This window comes from Tamandua tetradactyla, chromosome 10 (assembly GCF_023851605.1).
Source record: "Tamandua tetradactyla isolate mTamTet1 chromosome 10, mTamTet1.pri, whole genome shotgun sequence".
NCBI classification, from domain to species: domain Eukaryota; kingdom Metazoa; phylum Chordata; class Mammalia; order Pilosa; family Myrmecophagidae; genus Tamandua; species Tamandua tetradactyla.
The window spans coordinates 31,297,831-31,325,507 of NC_135336.1; the positions used below are offsets into that span (position 1 = coordinate 31,297,831).

General features: G+C 35.4%; 2 protein-coding genes across 40 annotated transcripts in view; one reads left to right on the top strand and one right to left on the bottom strand.

Annotated features, from left to right (window-relative positions):
• LOC143648382 (uncharacterized) overlaps positions 1-10,260 on the bottom strand; it is a 239,889-nt gene extending 229,629 nt beyond the window's left edge. For 7 of the 19 annotated variants that reach the window (XR_013158525.1, XR_013158522.1, XR_013158514.1 and 4 more), the window contains exon 1: positions 9,506-9,751. The gene's annotated coding sequence lies outside the window, so the exon portion shown is untranslated. Of the gene's footprint in view, positions 1-9,505; positions 9,756-9,820 lie in introns of those variants that run through there. The other 12 variants (XR_013158512.1, XM_077118320.1, XM_077118319.1 and 9 more) reach the window with 6 other exon arrangements.
• The window catches only part of ZBTB20 (zinc finger and BTB domain containing 20), an 893,822-nt gene continuing 876,301 nt past the window's right edge, over positions 10,157-27,677 (top strand). For 17 of the 21 annotated variants that reach the window (XM_077118273.1, XM_077118271.1, XM_077118270.1 and 14 more), the window contains exon 1: positions 10,187-10,266. The gene's annotated coding sequence lies outside the window, so the exon portion shown is untranslated. Of the gene's footprint in view, positions 10,267-27,677 lie in introns of all 21 variants that reach the window. The other 4 variants (XM_077118274.1, XM_077118288.1, XM_077118272.1 and 1 more) reach the window with 4 other exon arrangements.

Sequence of the window (27,677 nt, forward strand, 5' to 3'; positions counted from 1 at the left end):
AATTAAGAGTAACACCAACCTTCATCAGGATCAAGATGATCTGCCTACATTTTTACTGCCTACTGGAATTAAAACTTAACCTCCATAATTTTTCATCCAAATGTCTACCATTCATTAAAATTATGAAATGAATAGCTCAAAACCAAGAAAAAAATCAATAGAAAGACCATCTGAATGATATAATGGTGTTATTCCTAAATGTTATATTAAATATGTATATAAAATATTTAGGATAAGAGGAAACAATGAAGCCACTTAGCTTAGACCTGAAGTTCATTAAAAGGAACCAAAGATAAATTCTAGAACTGAAAGAAATACTACATCTGAAATCAAAACTTCAATATCTGAAACTTCTGCTTTCAGACAGGATGTAGAAGGTAGTAGTAGGCGTTCATTCCCACTTCTACTAGGAAAAAAGCAGACGAATTACAAACACTATACTTTTAAGACACTGAAGCCTTGGGGGTACAAAGAGGAACTGATGAATAAGATAACAGAGAGGGAAGAGCTTCTTCTGGGCAGGCAGAATTTGCCAACTAAATTTTCCAGGGGAATAATCTGGGCACAGACTGAAGATCAAGCTTGCTATAGATTGAGGGTCTCTACTAGTGTAAAGAGGAAATAAGTGGAACTTTTGATGCTCATGTGATCTGGAGTAAATCTCTAAAAACACAACTGGCAAGATTAGAAGGACCGCTCAGCTGAGCCTAGTCCAAATTGCAGACTCACAGGATCAGGAACAAATAAATTGATTGTTCTTTTAAGCCTCTAAATTTTGGGATGGTTTGCTACACAACAATAGATAAGTTATAAATTTCCCTAATGTAGAAAGAGTTCTGTGCAGCTAAACACACAAATACACTATATAAAATAATTGCACATACAATTACATAAACGAATACATAATCTCATAAGGAAATAAATATGGTGCTGTAACACTAATTATGTGCTACTTTAGAAAGGAAAGTGAATGAGTTAGAAAACAAAGATTTAATAGAAAGAATCAACAAAGCTAAAAGTGGAAAATACAATTGACAAATATTGGCAAGTTTTATCAAGAGAAAAGAAAGAGAAGACACAATTAAGCAATGTTAGGAACGTAAATAGGAAGACAAAGTTCAGCAGAGATTAAGAAATTAAGAGAATATATAATAAAGAACTATTTCACAATATATTGAAAACTTAGATACATTGGACAAATTTTAGAGAAAATATAATATACAAAATTGACCCAAGGAGAAATAGGAAACTGCATACTCCAGAAGTAATTAAATTGAATCAGCAGTTAAAATAATTCAGCATATAAAACAAATGTACTAGACTTTGTTTTCATGTAAAGAATAAAAAAAAAGTTCCAGATCAAAAAAAAATTAAAGTGATTTAAAAATTTAATAACAGTATATAAATTTTATAAAAATAAATTTGGCAATCTAGAAGAAATGAATACTTTTCTAAGAAAATTTAAATTACCAAAGATGACTCAGGGAGAGGAAGAAAGCTGCATGACTAAAATTTATAGAATTGGAAAAATAGACAGATTTATCCTTTTTATAAAAAGCCAAAGGTCAGTTACTTAGAAAATTAAATATCGAGTTACCCTACTGACCTGGCAATACAACTATCTGGTATATACCCAGAAGAGCTGAAAGCAGTGACACAGACATTTGCACTCCAATGTTCATAGCAGCACTACTCACAATTGCCAAAAAATGGAAACAATTCAAAAGCAGATAAGCGGATAAACAAAATGTGGTATATACATATGATAGAATAATATGTACAATAAGACAAAATGAGGTCCTGAAACATATCATAACATGGAAAAACCCTGAGGACATAATACTGAGTGAAATAAGCCAGACACAAAAGGATAAAGAATGATTTCATTATTAAGAACTTGGTAAAGGTAAACTCAGAGGCTTATAAAGAAGAATATAGGGGACCTAGAGATTCACAGAAGCTAGAGATGGAATGGTTAGCTAATGAGGTTGAATTTAAACATAAGGGAATGGATAGAAGTGAAGGTGGTTCATTAGTAGGGTTATATGTAATATTGTTATATTGAAGGTGCCCTTGATTGAAAGGGGTTGTATAGAGCCACGTATCCCACCAATTAACACCACAAATACAAATAAGCTCTTGCATCAACCACTTCAAAGGTATAAATCTTTTACAAGGAGTCAATAATAGAGGGGTATGGGGGAAAACTACTATTCATGCTATGGCCTATATTTAACAGGAAAACATCAACAGTACAACAGCAATACCAGGGAGTAAATAACTAGGGGGCAGTGACAAGAGTTAAGGGGATGTTTGGATTTTCTATTTGGTGAGAGAAGGCTTATCTGTTATTTTTCTCTTTGGAACAATGAAAATTGTCTAAAATTGAGAGTGTCGATGATTGTACAACTAAATGTGGATAACATGAGGGGTGAATTTTTTAATTTGGACATTATCCATGATGCCCAATGCATGGAGGTGGCTGAAGGATACACTGAATTAGAAGCAGAGTGGTGAACTGTAGTGTAAACATATGATGGAATATTTTGTGGCTATAGAAAGGAATGAAGTTGTGAGGCATGCAACAAGGTGAATGAACCTTGGGGACTTTATGTGGTACAAAATAAATCAGAAACAAAAGAACAAATATTGTACGGTCTCTCTTAAGAGAATACCTGTAAGAAAATTGGAGCCTAGGTGATGAGCTCTTATTGCAGTCACATTTAGCCCAGAGCTGTAATTTCTATATTTTGAGAGTCTGTGCTTTATAAAATGTAGAACCTGGTATTTCGCTGGAACTCTGGGTACCTGTGTGACACATAAGACTCAGAGTCCAAGTTCTTCAGCTCTGAAAGTCAGCAATGCTACACACAACTGGTAAAGAAACCAAAAAAGAGATCAGACCTCAATTAGAGATAAGAATGAAGCGGATCTCTTTGAGGTAAGGTAAATCAGAATACAGGGTAAAGGATGATATTGTCTGTATTTTAGAACTTCTCCTACTGTATGAGACAAAAGGAAGAGAGGTTTATTTTGTTCAAAACCTAAATTTTCTATAGCACATAATCTAACACAACTTGTCAGCACATTTAAACAACCCAAACACATGGTGCCCCGAATGAGAATTAGGGTTTGTAATTCTGTATAGCTTAATGTTATCACTGGACAAATTCCAGAGTATATTAGGCAGAAAATTTAAAAGTACTGGAAAAGTTCCTTGAGGGACTGGAGAAAAAATAGAACTATCAAACTTTCCTACCAAGGAAACCCCTGATACTATTTCAAACATTAGGGACTCTCAATTCAATAGGCCAAGCCCTTGTTCTTGAGGCTTGCTCTTATGAAATTTATTTCTGTAGTAGAGAAGCTAAGCTTACCTATGGTTATGCCTAAGAGTTACTTCCACAAAATTTCTTTTTGTTTTGCTCAGATGTGGTCTCTTTCTCTCCAGGCCCAACACTGCAAGGAAAATCATTACCCTCCCACTACATGGGACATGACATCCAGGGGTGAAAGTCTCCCTGGCAATTTGGACATTACTCCCAGGGAAGAGCCTGGCCCTGGCACTGTAGGTTTGATAATGCCTTCCTGATGAAATGGGGGAAAATAAATGTAACAAAATAAGGTATCAATGGCTAAGGGAGTTCAAACAGAGTTGAAAGACTATTTTGCAGGCTACTTTTATGCAAACGTCCGCTAGATATTGCTAATTACCACAGTTTGCCAACCCCCAACCAATACCATTTCTGTTAACTGTAAGAACACCTAGGGCTTTATCTGAGATTATACAAAAGTTTCACACACTAAGATTACTTTCCAGATACCTTTAACCTCCACATGGTTCCTAGGCCAGATAAGTCCTGAACCCAGAGGGGCCGGACTGTCCAAGAACATCAAATAGTTCCAACCTTCTATCCTATATTGTCAATACCCTTTTCCAACATGAGAAAGTTAGAAAGGACACAGCCCAAATATGCCTAAAAATTGGAAGAATGATCAAAGGAGAAGGAGGAGTCGTAATAGAGAGGACAGGATTTAAAAAATGAGTATGACTGCTGAATCACTATACTGATATTTCTTTTAGTCTCCAGTGTCTTGGAATAGCTAGAAGGAAATAGCTGAAATTTTGGAACTGGTACCCACAACAAACTTTGAAATCTGTTCTAAAACTACATGTTACAATGTACTTTAAAATTCATTGCTTTTTTTGCATATAGGTCATATTTCACAATAAAAAATGAAAAAAAAAGCCACACAGGTAGAGATGTTTTACAGGTGAGTTCTGCCAAGGAACAAAAAAATCTCCAGAGCAGGGTAAAAGTTTAAAATTTCTCAATGAATTCTGAGGCTAGCCTAACATAAATCTCCATACTGGATGAAGGCTGCACAGGAAGAGAACATATAATTTTATTTCCTTATTAATATCAATTTCACTTAAGAAGTTAGTAAATTCTAATATAACAATATTAGCAAATTACACACATTACTCATTAAAACAGAGGTAAAACAAGAAGATTTATCTAGGAATGAAGGTAGCTCAGTATCAGTATGCTATTAAAATAATATGTTAACAGAATAAAGAGTAAAATCATGATTATTTTATACATTTACAGAAGCTATTTGATAAAATTCAATACCCATTGGTGAAATTTTAAATAGACTACTTTTCAGGCTAAGACTATAACTTTTTTTATCAGACACGACACTTTTCACAAGAAATCTACTTAAAGTTGCAAAGTCGGAAATACACCCGTAAAATTCAGAAATAAGATGCAGATACACACTAGCATGACAAGAATTTGACATTTTTTTTGGCAGAGCTTTTAGGAGATAATATGAATGTCTACATAACAAAACCAAAATCAGTTGATTCTGATAAATGACAAATGATAAAAGAGTTCACCAAGATGACTTTGGATACAAAGTCAATAGGCAAAAACAATAGTTTTCCTGCACTTTGGCAATGTGTGTCAATGTGATGGAGAAAACATCCTTTTCACAGTGGCAGAAAAACTGTAACATGTTTCTAATGATAACAATGAGACTGATTTATGTAAATAAAACCGTAAAACTACCAATGGACATTAAGACTTATTCACGTCAAATTGCAAGTAAAGCATACTCAAATCGGACCACCTTAAACAATTAACCAATTAAAAGAAAGTAATTAATTTGTGGTACTAGGAAAGATAGGGACATATTAGACACAACTAGGACTCCTGAAGGTCACTGGGTCTTTCATTATGCTGAACATTTGTTATCATTACTGTGCTCCTTTTGGGGACTGCTTCACCCACATTCTAGCCATGTGACTCAGACCTACCAATTATAGTGCCTACCTCCTGCTTGCAGGTAGGACTCATAACCCAGTCCCTAAAGGACCTGAAATTGATCTTTGTGTACCATGTAAACTGTGGGACCCAATTTCTAACCTCTCCTCCATTTCTCTCATAACTAGTCTCTTTTCTCTCCAGTAATCTGTGTTGCCAGTTTGTAGCCTCAAGTTATCATTTATGCCTTTGTTTGTTTCTGAGTTCTGTTCCCTTGTTCATTTCCCCTATCCTGGGCCACAACACACCATTTTTTAAAGATTTCTTCTTTTTCTCTCTCCCTGCTCTTCTTTCTCTAATATCAAACGCTTAAGTCAAGTGCATTATATTCCCATTTACGTGAGTGAGGCTTTGGTAGAAACCGATTCGAGTTCTGGTGTGAATTTGCTATTTAAATCAATGGCTCCAAATAAGACAGAAAAAAAATCCATGGAGACAAAAGACTTGTGTGCATATGAACCCATGAAAACATAAGCCTTTGCAAATCCAGTGAAACATCAGAAAGGGATTCAGACTTCTGTGTATTGTGGATTTAGGGGTTCAAGGCAAGTTTTATATATTGCCGAGAGCAGAAAAACTTGGCTCAAATCTGAGCTACACGTGAATTTACAGAAATCCCCTTTAAGTTGCTTTGGATGTGAGTTGTCTAATCATAGTTTCCGGTATTTGGTTCTGAAGTTTATTCCATCACAAAATGGAGACTTATTTTTAAAACATATTCTCTTATTGTCTATTATTTACTCAGGTTATTGGTGAGCATATGCACAGAAAAAATGGCACTTGTTTTGAGTAAATGGCAAAAATATCACATGATCTGTATTTTATAAGTCTTTGTGTATGAAGTAGGAAGGTTAGGTTTGCTAACATTTCCTTCTGAGAAAACCTGAAGAGTCACCCCTTCTATGAAGATTTCCTTGATTTCCTACCCCCACAGCTCAAGATTTAAGTATTTATTTTCTGAAATCCCATAGCACTTTACTTATTCCATCAAGACTTTTCCCATTTTGGCTAGAAATATAAATTTTTGGGCAGGCCACAATGACTCAGCAGGTAAGAATGCTTGCCTGCCATGCCCGAGGACCCGGGTTCGATTCCTGGTGCCTGCCCATGTTAAAAAAAAAAAAAGAAAAAGAAATATAAATGTCTAATTAGTGCCTTGATTAGAATCTAAGACCCCTGAGTGCAGATCTAATTTGATTTTGTATTCAGTATATTGATGAATTCGGTGTATTACAAATATTCATAACTTTTTAGGAGTTAGGCACTCTCTTCCCTGTATTATCATGTTGTATATTCCATGTAAGTACAACTTATAGTAATTTATCCCTTTACTTCTCTTTGGAAAAAGATACTGTCTTTAGTTTCTATGTACCTGGCAATTTTAAAAGCTCAATTATTTTTACTATGAAGAATGAGCACTTAATATTTGTTCAATGCAAGAATGAATGGATGAATGAATGAATGCATAGTGGAAAATGGCAGATAGATTTGAGTTTAAAAATAAACTTTGTTACTTGTGATGTTGGATAAAGAATTTAAAACTCAAGTGTGGTTATTTGTAACATAGAGTGAGTACATTTACTACTAACTTGGCTTCTTTGAAACATTTTTAGCCTTACAGAGTCCTATTTAGGATAGTTGGAAGCAACAGATTACAGAATAGAATTTCTTTACAAAAACCCTCCTCTATACAATCGCCACTTGTTTTCATTTTCTATCCGTCACACCTTCATCACTCTCCTTTGCTTTCTTAGCACCTGGTTTTTATGTTATCCTTTTTCTCAATTCTGGTAATTGCTAACCAAAAGAAAACCTTTCTATTTAACATAGTTACAGACTTCTTGGGACATTTTTTTGGAGTGTTTTATGTATCCGCATATGTGGGGTGGGGGTGAAGCTGGAGGAATGAGTGTAAATATGGTATGCAATATAATGGAGGTATGTAATGTATATTGTGTCGGTTTGAAAGTGTCGTGGAACCTAGAAAAGCCATGCCCTTTAATCCTGATTCAATATTGTAGGTGGAAATCCTTTCGATTAGATTATCTCTGTGGAGATGAGGCTTTCCCAGTTGTGGGGTGTGACTTTTTAATGCGATTATTTCCAGGAAGATGGGGCATGCACAATTGTGGGTATAGCCTTTCGGTTAGATGGAGATGTGACTCCGCCTATTCAAGGTGGGTCTTGATTAGTTTACTGGGGTCCTTTAAAAGAGGAAACAGTTTTGAGAAAGCTCAGAGTTGTTACAGAGGTTTGGAGATTGAGAAAAAAATAGCCCAGGTACTAAGCAAGGACTCATAGAAATAGCCAAAACCTGAAGAAAAGAAATCTCCAGCCCCAGAAGATGCCAAGCTAAGAAATAAAATCCAGTTTGTCACAGAGCTGCTAAGTGAATAAATGAACTTCCACAGACACTTAGGAAACCCATTGGCACCAGAAGCTGGAAGCAACGAGGAACAAGGACCAGCAGATGCCAGTGACATGCTTTCCCAGATCAACCTTCCTCAAGCCAAGGTATCTTTCTCTGGATGCCTTAGTTAGGACATTATTTGTGTCCTTAGAACTGTAAACTTGTAACTTATTAAATTCCCTTTTTAAAAGTCATTCCATAATTGCTTTCTGGCAGCATTAGCCAACTAATACGTATATGATGTAAAGTAAAAATGAAGATTGAGGCATTTCTTATAGAAAAAAGCATGGTCAAATTCTAACATCAGGGCAAAAGAATACACAACAGTCAGCATCTTTAACTGAGGCAGTAACATCCAAGGTCTCACCTGACCACTACTATTTAAAATAGAATATTTCATATTGCTTAGCTTTTAGCTATGATTTAAATATAAAATTCTAAACTGTTTTGGCTTATAGACTGAATAGCATTTTGTACATTTTACTGGACTTCAAACTTAACACCTGATGCATTATTTTTCTGGATACTGAGACCATCATACATAAACTCAAAAAGTAGATCTAACGGTATTATCGAGGTCAAGGTTGTACATTTTTGTTATACCCCGACCAATTTGTTTTGCTTGGGTTCTACCAACAACTTCTAATCAAAGCCAAGCATCCTACATAAAAGCATGATAACGAAGAAAGCCTAGGTTAAAATCCAGTGGACTTGGTACAAGGGTAATTCACTGATAGAATTCTCACCTGTCATATGGAAGACCTAGGTTTGATTTCTCGCCCATGCGCTGCACCCCCCCCCCCCCCAAAGAAACACTGTGAACAAAATGCGTGTATGTATAGTTATATAAATACATTCATGCAGGGAGACATGTTTTAAAAAATTCGGAGGACTCAGTGCAAGCCTACTGGAAACTATACATCAAATGCATGTTCTATCTAACAACGTCATTTTCAAATTGCTAACACCATATACTTTGTAGGGATGTTATTTTCAGTTAAGTCCCTTAGTTTGTGATGAATTATTGCTATTTAAATTCCTAAAAAGCACAACTTCAATTTTGGAAGAAAAGAAATTATTTTACTTCTTTGAATAGTAAAAGGCAATTTTCCCCCCATTTTAGGCCTTCTTAGTGTTCCTTTCCAGGAAACGTCCCTTTCTTCCTGCTGACCTTGAGCCCCATTCTTCCCAATGCTTGGGTACTGGACTAGTATTAGGTTAAGTATTTTACTCTGGGTAGAACTATGTTGAATGACAAATGGATGAGGTTGATGGTTTTACTGAACATCCGAACTGCATTTAATTTTCTGTGTTGCTTTGTTTATTCCTTCTAGCTCTCAAAGACTATTGAATTTTGTGGGCTTCAGCTGGGTCGTTGATATTTTAGATGTTTAGTAATAAGAAACAATTTGCTATTCCGGTTAGAACAAGTCATCACCATTTATATTAACAGCAATTTGCTCCGAACTGTCTTACATAGTATTTTTCTAAACCACATTTTTCCTTGTGAACCTTGGCATTACTCCGGCGGCCGCTGGTGAACTCTTGGCCCCAGGCCGCAGAAATCAGTCCTGACTCAGTGTGAGCGTGCGCGCCGCCGCCCTGAATTCAGCTTCCATCCTGCTGCCTCAGCCGTCGGCGACAGAACACCCTACCCCCTCTCCCCGCGGCTCCCCCCGCGTAGTTGCCGCGCCAGACAGCGGGCAACCGCCGCCTCCGCTGGGGCATCCCGGCTCCATAGGCCTAGCACGCTCCAGACACCTGCCTTTCACTGGTCACTGCCGCTGCCCTTCACTCCGAAGTACCCTCGACATTGGCCCCCGGCCGCCGCTTGTCATCTTCAGGCCTCGCCTCGAGTCCCGCCTCCGTCGCCGGGTCATTTAAGTTTATCACAAATAAATAAATAAAGGAGGAAATAGAAATGCGTAGAAAGTAAAAGCGGTCGGAAGGGGGCGGGTGCGTTGGGGAAAAAAGAGAGGGAGGGGCGGAGTAGACAACCAAACTTGATCGTCCCCATATTAACCAATCAGATTTCACTCCATCCCGGTCTGACGGGCTCTCTTAGCCAATAGTCTTTTACCTTCCAGATCACTGAACAACGAGATACGGCTGACCTCTCCAGAGTGGTCGAAGGGGTGGCGGGGCAGAGGGGAGGGAATGGGAACACTTTCGGCCAATCGTATATTAAGAACTCTTTGAGCGAAGTTCCTCCACCCCAATGGATGTTTGAGATAGCGGATTGGGCCTCTTCTAGTCCAATCGAAGGCGGTAGAGATGAGGGAAGAGGTAGATGGGGGTGGAGCGGGAGGGAGAAGGAAGAGTGTATTTTGTTTATGGGCGGCAACCTCACGAGGGGCGTCCTATTTTTATTGGCTCACTGAAGCCAAGAGTGGCATGGGAGCTACCCAATAGAGGGGAGAGATAGAGGGTTCGCGGCGTGAGGCACCCAATGTGGGCCTTTTGCCGAAGAAGTAGGGGCGGGGGAAGTTTAGGAGTTGAGGAAAGAAGATTAAAGAGCGTGAGGAGGTAACGCCAAAAACCCTAATTTGTTGTGGGGCGGGCGGGAGGGGTGTGTGCGTGCCGCGGGGGAAGAGGCGTCTGCGAGGTGCTGGGAGTCGGGGGCGGCTGGACGGGGAAGGAGGGGAGTGGGGTGTGGTTGACGGAGCGAGTTACTAAGCTGCGAGCCCGCGGGCCGTTGGCCGGCCGAGCGCGCGCGCCCCCGCGCCCTGCCCGCTCCTCCTCCCCTCGGGCGCCCCTCCTCGCGCCCGGCTGCGGCCTCGCCTGACCCGGCTGGGTGGGAGGGAGCACGGGAGGGTCCCAGAATCCAGGAGCGGGCGTGGCGTCCCGCAGCTGGAAACGTGTCTTCTGCCTTCTTCTCTCTACTCCGTGCGCCTGGAGCTGCTACTTCCAAGAAGAGGAGCTGAGGGGGACTAGCCGGGTCTCTGGAGCTGCTACAGGCGCCCGCTTGTCTTCCGCCCCTCCCTTTTCGCCCTTCCCCGCTTGCCGTGGCTCTCGCGGTCTCTGGAGCGTCTTCAGAGAACTGGGGTGGGGGGGACGGGAGGTGTCTTGGCCTCAGAACCGCTGGACGCCTCTCCAGACGCCGGAGCCACCGGCCCCTGCCTGCTTCGCTGCTACATCTGGAGGAAGGGGCTTGGGAAAGGAAGACACACTTTACCTTTTTTTTTTTTTCCTCTTCTCCTTTGGGCTCCTTTGGAAACATTAAAAAATGTTTGCGTTTTCGATACCTGAGATAAAACAGTTGGAAGGTTTTTGAAAGTTTAAAAGAAACGCGCTCTTAAATTGTTAAGTGCATTCCTGTCTCTGCGGCTTTCTGATCCTCTCCACCACCACCAGGTACCACCTCACTCCCCCACCCCCCACTCCAGAAGCTGTTATCCTTTTTAAGGATGCTGAGAAGGCAGGAGGCAGGGATTTTGTAAAAGTTATATTGATAAACACACTTGCACAAACATATGCTAGTCACACACGCAAACTATAAACATCAGCGAAAAACACAATATGGCGTACAAGCTATACTACCTAACGCGGTAATCCGCTGATCTCTTGTTCTGAACCGAGTTGAATGGGGTCAGTAGCAGGATGACAACTCTCCAGTAAAAGGTGAGTGAAAAAAGGAAGTAGGTCGAAGCCTGTGGGTGTAATACTGTCCTCGAAGTCAGCATCGCCCAAACTAAGCTGAACATCTTTACTACTTATTAAAAATGGTGCTAAAATCGAGTTTTCTTACAGTGTGGCCATGCTTAAGTTTTCACTAATAAAATTAGCAAAGGTCACCCTACTCAGTGATTTCAAACGAACTCTGTTCTAAAGTTACTGGCTTAACTTGAGATGGAAAGTTTTAAACACGTAATTACCATTTAAAAATAGATTCTGTAAGTGTAAGCGCTAAATTTAAACGATAACCAGTCATCCTTAAATGTATAAACGTTTACTTCCATACCTGTTGCCGCTTCTAATCCCAGTATCCATTGCTGTCGTGTAGAAATTGTTGGATAACCCCGTTCTCTAGTTTCTGTAGTTCTAAGGAAAAAAAAAAAAATACCCAGTTTACATTAATCTTCATACCATTGTTTGCTCTTTGTGGTTCTTAATCAGAATGTATCAAAGTTGATCCACATTCCTCCATACTACTATGCCATCTCAGTAAATAGTCTCCCAAAACTATTGAAATTGTCCTTGGAGAATTGCTGATGTTACTCGGTGTTCAGAGTTTAAGGTTTAATTCCTAAGAGATTGAGATTTTTTTTGCGCTCAATTTTGAAGGGCTTTGCACTTGAGAACACATGTTGCTGAAATAAACAGGTGAGAAGAAAAGTGAGTTTTCTATAAATAATTAGACTTGGACACTGGTAGTTTTGGTTTTGGAATTTCAAAGCTCACAGATGGAATACAGGGCTTTTGCATATGAAGACCTCCTGTCAAGTTAATTGGCTACCAGCATCTAAAGCAATACACCTTTCATGGCGAGGTCCTGGTTTTAATAGGCTAAAAATGAAGCTTAAGACAAAACGCTTAAATTCTCCATGTGTAGAAAGAAGTTTTTATGTTTACCTGTATGCCAGTGTTTGAAGTTTGTTAACTGCACCAAGAAGATAACACTGACTAGCTATTGAAAGACAATATGAGATTAAATGGAAAACTAAATAAAAGGCTTTCCTGTCGGGGGCTGTAATTTTGTTTGGGATTTGGGTATTTAGAATTGATATGATCTGCTTTCTTAGTTGAGTAGCTAGGTCCCAAAATTTGTAAGTTTCATAAATATTCAACAGTCTGACTATCAAATTTATAAGAATTTGACTAGTGGGTATAGGAAGAAAATCTAAGGGAAAAATTTTTACATTAATTATTTTTATCTTAGTAGTGAACATTTTCAGAAGACTGTCTTATCAAATTGAACTTCCTCGAATAAAGGTTAGACAAAATAAATTATGTTTGAAGAGCAATTGAAGATACACCTAAGTTCCTGTATAGGATAAATGGTAGATTAGTCTGAATATATTCAGAGTAAGTGATAACAAGATAATTCTTTAAAACATTTGGAATACAGAAGTGGAGCTTGAGGGCCTTTGCTTTATTTTTTTTAAATAATTATGTTTTTATGAAATGGTTAGATTCACTAAATTCTCTTATGGGTCAGGCACTGTTGTAGAAACTTGAGATATACCAGTAAACAAGAGATGAAATAACCTGCTCTTGTGGACTTTACATTGTAATATAACTTAAATCTTCTGTACTTCAGCTTGTTATGAAAGATTTTTGGATGAAGCTTTAAAACCAAGCTGCTTTTTTTTTTGTTTTAGGAAGTATAATTTGAAAGAGTTTACAGCAGAGACGTTTGAGTGAGGGTGGGTTTATGGAGGGTGGGTTGTCTTTGTTTGGTTTGGTTTGTTTTTTGCATGGGCAGGCATCGGAATCGAACCCAGGTCTCCATAGGGGTGGGTTTTGTTAGCAAAACAAAAGCTAGAATATCTGCTAAATTTGGTTAGTATTTGTTTTAGGGATGTTTCTGAAGAAATCACATGCCTGAATTTTTTTCAGTTGTAGCTTAATCAGGAAAAGATGGAAATTTGTTACAATAAATTTATAGGTGACAAGAGAAAAAGAGAGGCTTGCAAAAATACTTTGTTATTTAAACCTTTCTTTCAAACTACAAAAGCATTTGATTGGCACGTCACTGATTTAATAGACCATTTGTAATGCAAAAGGAACCTTACAGAAGATTTTAGCATTACTTTAAATCTAATTACTTAGTCTGTAGGTGTAAAAATCCTAGGTTTCTAAAGGGAGGAAGTTTGGTGCCTGTTTAAGGGTGTATATGATTTAAGGTTGAGTTTATTGCTGCAAGAAGTAGATATCTGGCCTTTTCAAAATTTAGTTCATAGTTCTCAAATAACGAGTTCTAATTTTCACTATTTTTCTCTCTTATGGTGAGTCTTATTTTGTTAGCCAAATACTAGTTCAGTTCTTAAGTAGAATAACTTTTTTACACACAATCCTTCTTCCTTGTGGTCCTCCCATCACCTGTTGTGGAGGGTGGGCATTTTTATACCTAGTTTAGATCTCTAGTTATGGTAATTTGAGCATAATCACCTCTTTTGGAAAGGGTACATAATGCACTTAGGATCACCTTAAGGTTGCCTCTGGCTATTTGTATATAGACCTGCCAGCAACTTAAAGCTATAAATAGGAAGATTTAGGAAGAAAAGCAAATGAATTATATAGTTTTAGCTGAAATCCTTTTTTAAAGACCAAAGTGGAAGAATAGTTAATAGAATGGTAAAAACTAAGTACTTTTCCTGTTTCTAGTAAGGAGTATTGATCATTGTGTGTGTTTATGTGTGCAAGAGTGTACATGAGCAGTTTTTTTCCTTGACATGGACTGCCTTCACTGTTCCCAGGTGATTTTGTTTAATTCACTTTGTTACCCAAACTTTCTTCTGAGCAACATAGAAACACAAGCTAATTAAATCTCTGTACATTTTATAATAATTTTAGACTAAAATTTTCTATCTTGGAAGTTTTTTAAAGCGCTGTTTCCAAGCAGTCTATAAAATGAATGAGTCTGAAGTGCAGAATTCTCAGAGGAACTCTGAATCCATCTAATAAGACAATTGAGAGTTTCAAGAAGACCTATTCATAGGGCAAAAGATAAAATTTTTGACATCTGTCAAATTTTTATAGTAATAAATAAGCATGATCAATTCTATTGCTATTCATATTTTTAAGGTAAGTCTGCGTACAATGTATTTTAAGTAAAAATTTGGGGGTGTTATTGACTAGACACAGTAATTTCTTTGCCAATGATATGAGTCTGTGTGAGGGCTGACCATCTGTCAAGTGATACAGACAAAGAACTGTTTGATATACTAGTTTAAAATTTCCACAAACTTAAGTTGCATTGTCATTTTGTTTTGGCCTTTAAACTCTGTGTCGAATATGTACTAGGTCAGTCACCACACTCTGTTTGATGAACAAATCTATTCAAAGTCTAGATAAGATATTGTCACAGCTGATGTGATCTAGAGGCCAGATAAAATATATTTCAGTTTTGCTTTCAGGGAATGATCAAAACCTGTCACAAATGGGCCACCCACTAACAGTTATTTAAATGGCTTTAAACATACTTATTTTTACTTGAGTCATTCTGAATTTTGGGTCTCTTCCTTTTGGTTTGTGTATTAAAGCCTTGCATTTCAAACCCATTCCTGAACTCTTTGGGGGAAAGAAGTAGCAATAGGAATCCAGATTGCCTGTTTTAGGTACAATATGGTGTGATGTGGAATTGAAACAGCAGATTGGTGAGAAACTTTAGTTTCAAACAAATATAAACTAGGTTGTTGAGTGAAGCCATGCACAAAACAGTATTTTCTTCAGTAATTTCTACATTGATGAGGTCACATTGGATCTTTGGCCCAGCAGTCTGTTTCCAAGGTATCTAATATGAAAAAAAGCCCTAACATTGCTGATTGTAATGATGTACTTAGATATGGCAGGCTGAGGAAGTATTTTTAGTAGTGCTAATTATATCAATAAAAATAGCAATATTAATACTGTGAGTGTCAAAATCCAGCCTTGACATTATGAGGTAAACAGAACTATAGTCAAACAAAGCAGCCAGCCTGTCTACTGTCATCTCATGAATATGCACTTCAGGAAAAATATATACAATTTAGTGAGTTGGGTGTGCTGATTTAATCTTTTTTCATTTACATTTTATTTTTTTAGATGTTCTTTATTTCCAATTCAGTGCAATATTAAAAAACCTTGAATGTTTAGTTTTGAAATTCCTGATACTCATTTTCTTACTGACTTTGAAATTAGGTTCAAGAGATTTACTTATAAATGACCAGAAATCCATTTTATGAATATTCTTTTTGAAACACAAACTACCATGGCAAAAAGAAACTAGAAAAACCTCTTAACAATATATAAAATCAAGTAAGTAAAATTTGAGGGAGTGATATCTAACTTTTCAATCCTTCATAGATTTAACTCTCTTATGTCAGCATTCCAGGATGTAGAGTTAGGAGAGCTTGTTCCAGGTTTAATGATACCACTAACTAGTTATATCATCTTGGGCATGTCATATAATTTGTTTGCATCTCGACCTCAGCTTTTTGTCCTCTTTAGCTCTAGAAATATTAGTATGGTCTTTTAACACTTAGGTCTTGTAGCTTTAGATAAAGTTACTGGATGTGATATTGAGGGTACAAGGAAAGAGTATATATAAAATATTAAACATTGCATTTTATTTTTAGTGTTTGAAAAAAGTTTCATTTTAATACTTGCTTTCAATTATATTATTGTGTCAGTGTAGATACATAATATAAGTACTTATAATCTATTATAGACAGTAATTATAATAAATTTACAGCTAGTTTACATAATATTTTCGTCAACTCACCTTCATTCAAGAAGATATATTTGTAATAAAATTTATAAGCATGATTCCCTGTAATTCACCCAGTATAAAGTTGTTTAACTGGGGAAGGCAAGAAATCACAGACTGAATTAACGCAGTCATTTTTTAATGCCACAAGATAGATTAGATATAGACAGTTTTTGTCAAAGAAAAAAGTAAACTTATCTTTTGTGTCCTTCTCCAAGCAAAAACTAAATGTACTTTGAATAATCAGGAATGCTTTCCATACAGATCTTATAAAAGTGATAATTTTTAACTACTGCATTTCATTTATGATCCCTTAATAACCCATCCCGGGACAGATTAATATAGAAGGGATGATGAAGTAGGCAAAGACGTTTGACTTTATTTTGATCAAGGGTAGTGGAAAGAATCTGTTACATAAGACTTTGCAGATACACACACAACTAGTAAATAACACTGGAGAATTCAAATTCAAGTCTAATGTAGAGAGTCTAAACTCTTAATCACCACACCATGAATCCTTTTACTGGTACCATCTCCACTCAGTGCTTCAAAATTATTGATTTTACCTCAGGAAAGTCATAGTGGACTTGGAGAAGGTTCAGAGAAGGGCACAAGGTGAAGTAGGAAGAATTGCTATGGTAAAGTCTATTTCTTTTTTTTGTATGCTGTATGATGGGGGTCATGTTTCATTCTTTTTCCATGTGAGTATCCCCTTATGGTAGCACCATTTGTTGAATTTTGTTTGTTTGGTTTTTCGTTTGTTTGTTTGCTTTTTTGGGAAATACATGTGCTGGGAATCAAACCTGGGTCTCCTGCATGGCAAGTGAAAATTCTCCCACTGAACTATCCTTGCAGCCTGGGTAAAGTCTATTTTTTTAAAATTAACTTCTCAGCCTAGAATTATACATGCCAAGAAGAAAATTGTCTAAAGGTTATACATTGGATGGACTTGATAACTGCTGCCTAATTTGTTTCCATGGACAACAGCGGAACTGGGTAACAGATGTTAAAGCAGTCCTTGGAAACCATTGGTAAGGAGCAGGCCAAAGAGATAAATGCAGACAATACTAGGAAGCTAGAAGTCAAGAAGAAGAGGAAAATCAAAGTAGGTTAAGTACCAACAACTAGGAATCATGCAGAAATAAGGATGGAGATGAAGCAATAGATGAGTAGGCTGCACAGCTAGATCAGGTATAACCTAACTGAGAGAGAATATATTCAAACGAGCAGATCCTACTGATTTTGTAAAGGCTATTGTGGTCCTAACAAAAATTTGTTTCAGAAACTTATGGCTGACTTAAATATGGGTCACCTAGAGCTTGGGATATAAAGATCACTGTGCTTTGGGTACAAAAACAGGCTAATCAATACTAGCCTAGTACTAAGTTGTAAGTTTGGCTTAATTACAAAAAGAAATGCAATTTATCACTATAACCTATGTGCTAAACTGAGGATAGCCATCATTACTGAGTGTCATATAAATGCTTAAGCTATCTCATTTAATGTACAAAATAACCATCTGTAATAATTATTTTTATGCTGTTTTATGTATAGGAAGCAGAATTTTCCAAGATTACAAGATCAAATGATAGTCTGGATCCCCAACTCCTGCCATAGTGCATAGTGTAGGTGCTCAAGTAAATAAACATGTTTCATGGTTGCATTGCCTAATTTCCCTTATTTGAGTTTTCAGCCAGAACAATAAAATTTTCCTTACTTTCGTTCTCAACAAGACAATATTAAATGGACAAAGGGACTAATCTTACGGTTGTATGATTTTTAAAATCAGAATTCTTCATAAAAACAGCTTAAAAGATCTTAATGGTACAGATTCACAAAATTTTGTCATTGTTCTAAAATCACTGTTGTTGGGGGTTTAGGAGCATTTATATTAAATGTTGCTATTTGCTTTCCAGATTTCAAATGCAAGTAAATACTTATTAGCTTTCCTAAGGAGTCAATGGATATAAAGGATGAAATTAATTTAGACTATTAATTTCATTAGGTAATTTAACTTTGAGCTCCAGAAACATACTTTATATTTTTTTTTTTTTTTTTTTTTTAAAGACAGAGAGAAGGAAGGAAGGATGAAAGACAGAGAGAAGGAAGGAAGGATAGAAGGAGGGAAGGGAAACATCTTTTAAACATTTTCTTGTTTTATTGTATTTTGTTTCTCCGTTTTCGTTACATGGGCTGGGGCCGGGAATCGAACCGAGGTCCTCCGGCATAGCAGGCAAGCACTTTGCCCGCTGAGCCACCGCGGCCCGCCCAGAAACATACTTTATATTTAGCACAACTTTTGTTTGAACTCCCTTCCTATGTTCATGGAGGTTGTGATTTTAAACCAGGCTTTGTTAGGCTTGAGATGGAATAATCTCAACTATGTTGTATAATCTTTTTCCCTTAATTTGTCACTATACTGAAAAAAAAGATCAACATTATTTGATAGTAAAAATGCATTTTTATTAAAGTGATAGGATCAAATAATTAGCTGAGGTAAAGCCAGTGTACATGAATTTGGATTATATTTAGGATACCTGGCATGAGTTCATGAAAAGGGAATTATAGAAACTTTTAAGGTAATTATTTTTACTTCAAATAATTTAAATGACATCAAACCAAATATGGTGATATATATATATATATATATATATATATATATATATATATATATAGTTTGTATACGTATATAACATAACATTTATAAGTACTGAAGACTTAACAGGTTTTGAAATGATATTCATTATTGAGCTATATCGCATAATGAGATCATTTGAACAAAGTAAAAGAATAATGAATGTGTTATACCATAAATTGCTTCTTTTTCATTATGACAATATTTCTGATATTTTTTCAGGCTCTTAGTTTTAGTGCACTAGGAAATATGGTATAATAATTTGTAAGCTTCAAATAGATAGTGAGAAAAATACGCTGTGAAGTTAGAAAGTTGATAAACATTCAGTTTATGTATGACACCTTTCTCCTGGTTTATTGTGGAGTACTATACATTTATTTTTGTTTTTGTTGTTTACATCTGTGGCACTTATAGCTAATAGCTGTTTTGTTTGCATCACTTTCTTTATATATCTGAACCTCAGAGAAATCTTTGAAACTTATGCTTTCAATAATTATTCTCATTCTAATGAAGGTTTGAGACCAAGACAATACCGTTGAAGGGAGATTTGAGCTGAAAACGAGAATAGAAAAAAACGAACATGATTCCAGGTCCTTCTGATTCAGTCTATATTATAGTCTCAACATTTGTTATATACTAAATTGTCAATCTGTATAAGAGCCAAAAATAAATAATTTTTTATTTTCTCTGATTTTGAGTTATGCACTCCTCTGTTTCTGTGTATTAATCATGCAATGATGTGTTTTATTATACAGTAATGGGTGCATCAGGTGTTAAGTGAATTTGGTTCTGTTTGGTGTTTTACACTAAATTTAACTCATGACTCAAATTCTTTGATATTCATCACTCAGGAAATGGTCACATTTAGAGTGATACTACATTAGACTGCAGTTTTTAAGTGCAGGTATCACATTTTATTTATCTTTACAGCCTTAGGGCTTAGCACAATTTCTGGCAGACAGGAGGGATTCAATAAATGTTTGCTGATCAGGGTTCTTTTGTACTTATACTGGGCAGATTACTTTGATCCCTGTTTACTATGTGTTTTAATTTCTCAGCTGCTAAAACAGATACCATAGAATCAGTTGGCTCAAATTCTTGGCTCACTATTTAGAGGCTAGAAGTCCAAAATGAAGGTGTCAGCAAAGCAGTGCTTTTCCTTGGAATGCTTGGGCTGGCTACGGGCAGTCCTTGGTCATTGACTTTTCTGTCAGTTGCCATCGTACATGGCAGCATCTTCTTTCTCTTCTAGGTTCTATTGACTCCAGCTTCTGGCTGCTCCCATGGCTTCTTCTGTGTCCAGTTTCATTTGCTTATAAAGACTTCAGCCACATTGACTTAAGACTCACTCTCATTAAGTTTGGGCACACCTTAATTAATAAAGTCTTCAGAGGTGCTATTTACAAATGAGTTGACACTCACAGGACCTGGGGTTGGGTCCTTTTTGACTGGGGACATGATTCAATCCCTATATTGAGCCATCTGTTTTCAAATTTTTACTGAGTAGTTCACTTCTAGCATTGTTACAGTTTTTACCGTATTGACTTCTCTATAGTTTTCCAAGATCCAAACATTTTTATACATACTCATCATCTTTTGTCCTTTTAGATATTTAACGAAATTCTGTCATGGCAGACATTTCAATTAAAAAATTATATTTAACATAATTCAGAAGTGAAATATATAGGAATATGTCTTATCAATGGTAAAGCAAATTTATTACAGTCGATTCAAGATAGTATGTTGAATAGAGAAAATAGAATTATATTATCTTCTGATTCAAGGATGAAACTGAAATTTCCTAGCTTATATGGTTTCTACCTGGATAGTAAGACAAACAAACAACAGTGTTTTTGAAATTGCAATTGAGATTTGGAACATCTTGATGAGCTTCCAGAGTCTTACAACGAAGTTCATAAAATTTCACACAGTTGAAATTTCTAGTTTGTTTTACCTTATTATTTAAGTTGTTAAGAACTCTTGTTCAGGGATACATTTCATTATTAACTGATATTTTAATCTTGCTACTTCAGAGAAAGCAGAAGAAATAATTCATCTATGAAAAATAGGAGGGTAATGTCTTATAAACCACAGTGTAATAAGACACATGGTTAATTTGTATATAGTAACTGGCATGCTTTTGCATATTTATAGGAATTTTGTTGGATAGACATTGGGAAACTTACATAATTGGCCAAAATCATAATTTGTCTTTCTACTAACTGAAACTACAGCAAATTGATTTGATATTGTTCTAAAACAAAAGATAATTATGGAGCAGTGTGACAGTGGCTCAGTGGCAGAATTCCCACAATCCTGGAGACCCAGGTACGATTCCCAGTGCCTGCCCATGAGAAAAAAAAAAAAAGATTGTGTCCTGAAATAATTAAAACTAAGACTGCATTAAGGCTTATTTAAAGTGATTAATAACCATAGTATATTTTGGTATTTGTATACAAAAGCATACAGAGAACATACTGTCATTCTTATATGTTCCAGATTTTGCTTTCTGAGGAAACTAATGATTTTTAGGAATAATTATAATGATATCTCAAATACATACACCCTTTTTCAATTAAGACAATCTATATGTGGTTATTTTCTCCTTCACTTCTAACTTCAAGCTGCCTGCCTTTCTGAATCAAATGGGTGTTGAGATCCGTGAACAACTTCCGTGACACCTTGGATTGGGAAACACTGCTTTGATACTATTTCCACCTTGGATCGGGCAAGCAACTAGAGAACAGTGCCGGAATTCAGGGGTAAAACTCAGAAAGCAGTAGACATTAGGAAGAAAAATGTAGACTCCAGAGATCTGTGAACCCTAATGGGAAGACTTATTTGCTCATTTTGAGTATTCATATATTTCTGACTAACTCAAAAACCAGTGTAGCTACATGTGCTAGCTGTGTCTTCTCTGTCTCTGAGGTGAGAAGGAATAGAAAGAGGGAACAAAAGAGATCTTCCTCTAGGTGCCTTGGTAGGGAACCCACAGACTGTACTTTTTCTTTATAGCACTGTGATACTTTTGCCATTTAGGATCTTCCAACAACCAGACCTCGGCCTCAGTGAGTTATCAAAGAGAAACAACGCTCCATTTAAAGAGACCTAGTAGCAGGAGGGAGAAGATCAGGTAGGAGAATCAGAATCCATGCCCAGGCAAATAGTACTACTGGAGGAAATAGATGGAACCTGAATTTGGAGGAAAAAAAAAAAAAGATCATTGAAGAAAATTTAATAAGGCACGGAAAAGTATTTTAGGCACTAAGAAACATGATATCTCAATTCACTTCTAACTCCAAGGTTCTTGCCTTTCTGAATCAAACAGGTGTTGAGATTTGTTAACAACTTCCATGACAAGTGAATGAATGGTCATGGGATTGGTGAATGAATTGAAGGAGCATGTGTATGGTCACTGTTGAAACATAAATCAGGAAACTGGAAAATAAAGTACAAAAAGTATTAAAAAAAAGGTGAAAATCTTGAATAATAGCAGTTACAGGGGAAAAACGCAGACAGACAGAAGAGAGGTATAATTCAATAATAGAAAAAAATTTGAGATTAAGAAAAATCTGGGTCTATGGATTAGAAGCATTTATGAATTTATGGTCTTGAACAATAAGAAAAGGCAAAATCTGTAGGCATATCTAGATACAAGTCCTGAACACTAAGAATAAATCAAGACATTTTATAAGTTCCCAGGCAGAAAGAACAGTTTCTGTAAAGGGAAAATATATCAAAATATCATAGGACTTCATATTTGCAACCTTGGAAACTAAAAGATTGCTTTAACATCTACAGATTGTGAAAGGAAAATGATGCCATCCAAGAATCTTAATATTCAGAAAGTTATGATTTGTTAGCCGAGGTGAAAGAGTACATTTAGTTATATGCAAGACCTTAAAGAATGTGTAACAGTTATACCCAGTCTGAGCAAACGTCTGAGAATAGATTATATGCAAACAACAGGTAGCCCAGAACAAAGCTTTCAAAATCAGGGACCATGAAAAAGAAAGGAAATAGTGGTGAATAATGAGCATTTATATATAATGTGTGTGTGTGTGTGAACATTTTATGTAAAAATCTGTGGGAAATAGCTAAAGCTGTGTCAGAGGAAAATTGTTAATCTTAAATCCCTTCATTATTAAGGAAGACATAAACTAAAGGATAATTTATTCATTCTAAGAAGTTACAATAATGAGTACTACAAGACAGAAAGAGGGAATTATAAAAAAAGCTGAAATTAATGTAGTAAGAATCAAAATATAGTCAAGAGCAAAAATCTAAAAGCTGACTCTTGAAATAATAAAATGCATAAACTCCTTTTGAAGATGATGAAGTAAAAAAAGATAATGAATCCAGCAATTTCACTCCTAGGCATATACCTAAGAGAATTGAAAATGCATATTCACGTAAATATATATACATGTGTTCATAGCTGCATTGTGCAGAATAGCTAAAAAGTGGAAGCAATCCAAATGTCTGTCACCTGATGAATGGATAAATGTGATGTTGTTATACAATGGAATCCTAGTCAGACATAAAAATGGTGAAGTTCTGATATATGTGACAACATGGATGAACTTTGAAAACCTTGTGCTAAGTGAAAGAAGCCAGGCACAAAAGGCCACATAGTATATGATTCCATTTATATTAAATGGCTAGGATAGGCAAATTCATAGAGACAAAAAGTAGATTAGTGGTTATCAGTGACTGAGGAAAGGAGAGAATGGAAAGTGTTTAATTATGGGTGCAGTATTTCTTTTTGGGCTGATGAAAATGTTCTGGAACAAGATAGTGGTGATAGTTGCACAGCCTTATGAATATACTTAAAACCACTGAATTCCATGTTTTAAAATTGTTAAAATAATTAATTTTGTTATGTGATTATTATTTCAATAGTAATAAAATTTATGGGAAAGAATAAGCAAAAATAGACACTAATTAGGAATGAGTAAGAAGACAAAACTAGAAGATGGAAAGAACTCTATTTTGCAATAAATTTAAAACCTAGAAGAAATGGAAGACCTTTCTGTCAAATGCAAATGAAAAAAAAAGAGTTACCTAAGAAGAACTAGAAAAATGATGCAAGTTAGCATAGAAGAGATTGGAAAGTTGAACCAATTCGGACTCTTAAAGTTTATACAAGACCAATGCTTTAACGCTGAGCTATGGAGCCTCTAGCTCCTAAGTTTAAAGAGTTTTGATGTAATTTAAATTGTTTTAAGCCATTGAAAAAATTAATTTTTTAAATTTTATTTAATATTGTAACCCTGAGAAAGATTGTATACAAAACATTATAGTCCAATCTAATTTTGAAATGAATGAAAGAATTCTAAATAAAATACAAGCAAATAATATCCCCAGTGGTTCAAAATAATACACTAGAACCTAGAAGATTAAAAAAAAATCAGAATCTTAATGTGATTCAACAGTAGGAAATGTATAAACATAATTCCTTACATCATGTTAAAAGACAGAAATCATAAGTTATCTCAAAAGGTGTTGAAAATTCATTTGCTGTACCACACATACTGTTTAAAATTCAAGCAAATGGGAACAAAAGTGAAATACTTAGATACAATAAAGTGTTATCATTCACAGTAATTAGAAAATATGATTCTAAGTAGTCACATCCTAAAAATATGTGAATTAACATTAGAATCTACACAAGGAACCATCTATCACAATTTATTTAACATTGACTTAGAGGCTTCAGCAAATGCAGTAAGTAACTGATACATCTGACATTAACATTTATAGAGAAAAGCTAAATGTGTCATTTTGCTAATATGACTATGTATCTAAAGAAATTCTAGAAACTAAAAACCTAGAAAAATTAATAAGGAAATTTGATAAGGGGTTGGGTAGAAGATATAACTAGACAAAAATCAATAGCTTCTTCCTGGAGCAATAAGTTGGAACATTTATTCCAATGAGAAAAATTATTCCACTTCTATAGGAACACAAACTACAAAATGCTTAGTGATAAACTTATCAAGAATGGCAGGGGATGTACATGGGAAAAAATGGTAATATCTTATTAAAAGACATAAAACAGCATCTAATTAAAGGAAGGACAAATTATGTCTTTGAATGGGAAAACAATAGCAAATATGCTAATTCTTCCCAAATTAATTTTTAATACTATTTTAATAAGAATCCCAGTTCAATTGATTATTTGTTTTATTTCATTTTGCTTTTGCTTTTTTGAATTGAACAATGTTATTTTAATAATTATGTGGAAGATTGAGTGCTAACAAAAGGCAAGAAAATATGAAAAAGAGCAATGAGAAGTTACTTGTATTATACATACTAGAACATATCACAAAGCAAACTGTTACAGCTGAATTGTGGCCCCCCAAAAGATGTGTTGAATCCCTACTACCTCAGACTATGACCTTATTTGGAAATAGGACCCTTGCAGATTTAATTACTTAAGATAAGGTCATACTGGAGTAGGGTATACCCTTAATACTGTATGTTGGATGTCATAAGAAACAGAAGAGAGACAGAAGAGGATGGTCATGTGGAGATGGAGGGAGAGTGGAGTTATGCAGTTACAAGCCAACAAACGCCAGGGACTGTCAGCCACCTACAGAAGCTGGGAAGAGGCAAAGAAATATTCCTATGCTAGAGCCCTGCAGACATCTTGATTTTGTACTTCTAGCTTCCCAAACTGTAAAAGAATAAATTGCTTTAAGCTGCTGAGTTTATGGAACTTTGTTATAGCAGTCCTAGGAAACTAATACACCAGCTAATCAAATCAATAAGGTAATAACCTAGGAATAGAAAAATAGATAAATGGAACAGATTAAAGAATCCTAAAACAAGTGATTAATTTGTTGAAAAGTGATGGATTATTTAATAAATGGGGCTTGCATAGCTGGTTATATGTTGGTAAAATATTATTTTGCACCTTCTGCAAAAATAAATTTTGGATAGATGAAAGGATTACATGAAATAATTGAATAGAAAACTTCCTTTAAAAATCTAGGTTACTACTTATAAAATCTTCATAGCAAGACTGAAAACCCAGAAAGTTTAAAATAAGAGATATATTTGACCACATAAAAATTGAAAACTTATATATAAAAATATATAATAAAATCAACACAAAAATATAGATTTGGAGAAAGTATTTGATGTATAATACACAAAGGACTAGCATCCAAGAGCTTTTAGTTATTGCTAAGAAAAACATAGAAAGACAGTTTACAGAAGAGCAAATTCTGTTGGTTAACTTATAAGAAGATACTCAAATTCGCTAATTATGGAAATTCAAATTTAAGTAACAGATACTGCCTCATAACATTAAAAAAATTTTGTTAGAGGTTATGTGAAGAAAAGGGAATTCTTACTACTGGTGCAGCACTAGCATTTTTTTTTTTTTGTATGCTGTGTGGTGGGGTCACATTTCATTATTTTTCCATGTGAGTATCCTGTTATTACAGTACCATTTGTTGATTTTTTTATTTGCTTGTTTTGCTTCTTTGTTTCTTGGGAAGTGCATGGACCAGGAATCAAACCCAGGTCTCCCACATGGCAGGCGAGAATTCTACCACCGAACCACCCTTGCACTCCTGCTGTAGCATTTTTGAAGTGCAATCTTGTAATACCTATTAAAATTAGAAATTTACAATATCTTTTGACATAGCAATCCCTTCATGGAAATGTTTCCCATAGAAATATAAGAATCAATATTTAAGGACATGTGTTTTTATTTTCATAGATTGTTACAGCATTGTTTGTAGTGGCAAAACTTGAGGGGTGTGTAGAAAATAATTTCATTAATAGGATAATGACAAATAATGGAAATTCACACCATGGAATATGATGAGGTCATTGATAAATGTGAATTAAAGCTTACTTAGGAGATGTTGGAAAGATTTCCAGTTGTTGAGTGAGAAGAACATGTTATATGAAAGTTTAGAACAATTTTTAAAAATGACATGTCTCTAATATATATATTTTTTATATGTAATATTTGTATGTGACTGCTTTATAGTAAGAATATTTGATATGGGAAGAATGCATACTAAGTTGTTGTAATTGGTTACAATGAACGGAAGGGAGGAAATATGGAGGGTGAGGATCAGAGAGCCAAGCAGTAAAATGAAAACAAAATTGGTATAAAATATTTATTTAAAAATCCTATTTATACATTTTAGTACAATTATGTTTTGATATATGTATAAAGAACTTGTTACAATATTTTAAAACATAGCTATTTTTGGTGGTAATGACTCATATTTCTGAATGTTGGCATCCAGGAAGATTGTTTCTTTATGTTTATGATTTCTCTTTGAATTAATTTTGTAACACATGTTAACAGAATTTTCTACTTGTTCACTTAAATCTTTAGATAATCTTCCAATATTTCAGACCAAATAAACTAATCTACAAGCTATTTTTAGTTTGGGATCAAATCAAACTCTCTATGAATGCATTAGTACCCACATTCAGGGCTAATATGCAACTGGTAAAATTTACCAAATCTGTTTCTGTGTGTTCACATTTTCTCTCATAGGTACTTTATGTGTCAGTTGCTGAATATTTTTAAAACTACCTTTTCCAATGTTATGAATTAATTATAATACCAATCATGTATGACAAAATCTTGCACATAGATGTTGATGGAAAAATATTTTGCCTGGTAGATTTCAGGTACAGTAATGATCTCAACAGGGTAATGAAATGTAGAAACTAAAGTGTTTAAGGGTATTAATCGAAAGAATTAAACTAGAAGTCAGCATATAATTTTATTTTAGGCAAATTATTTGACTTCTCTATCCCAGAATCTTAATATTTAAAATAATAATGTGGTATTTTTCTTACCACTTCACAGTCTTCGTGAGGATCAAGTGAAGTAACACATAGCAAAGTGCTTTG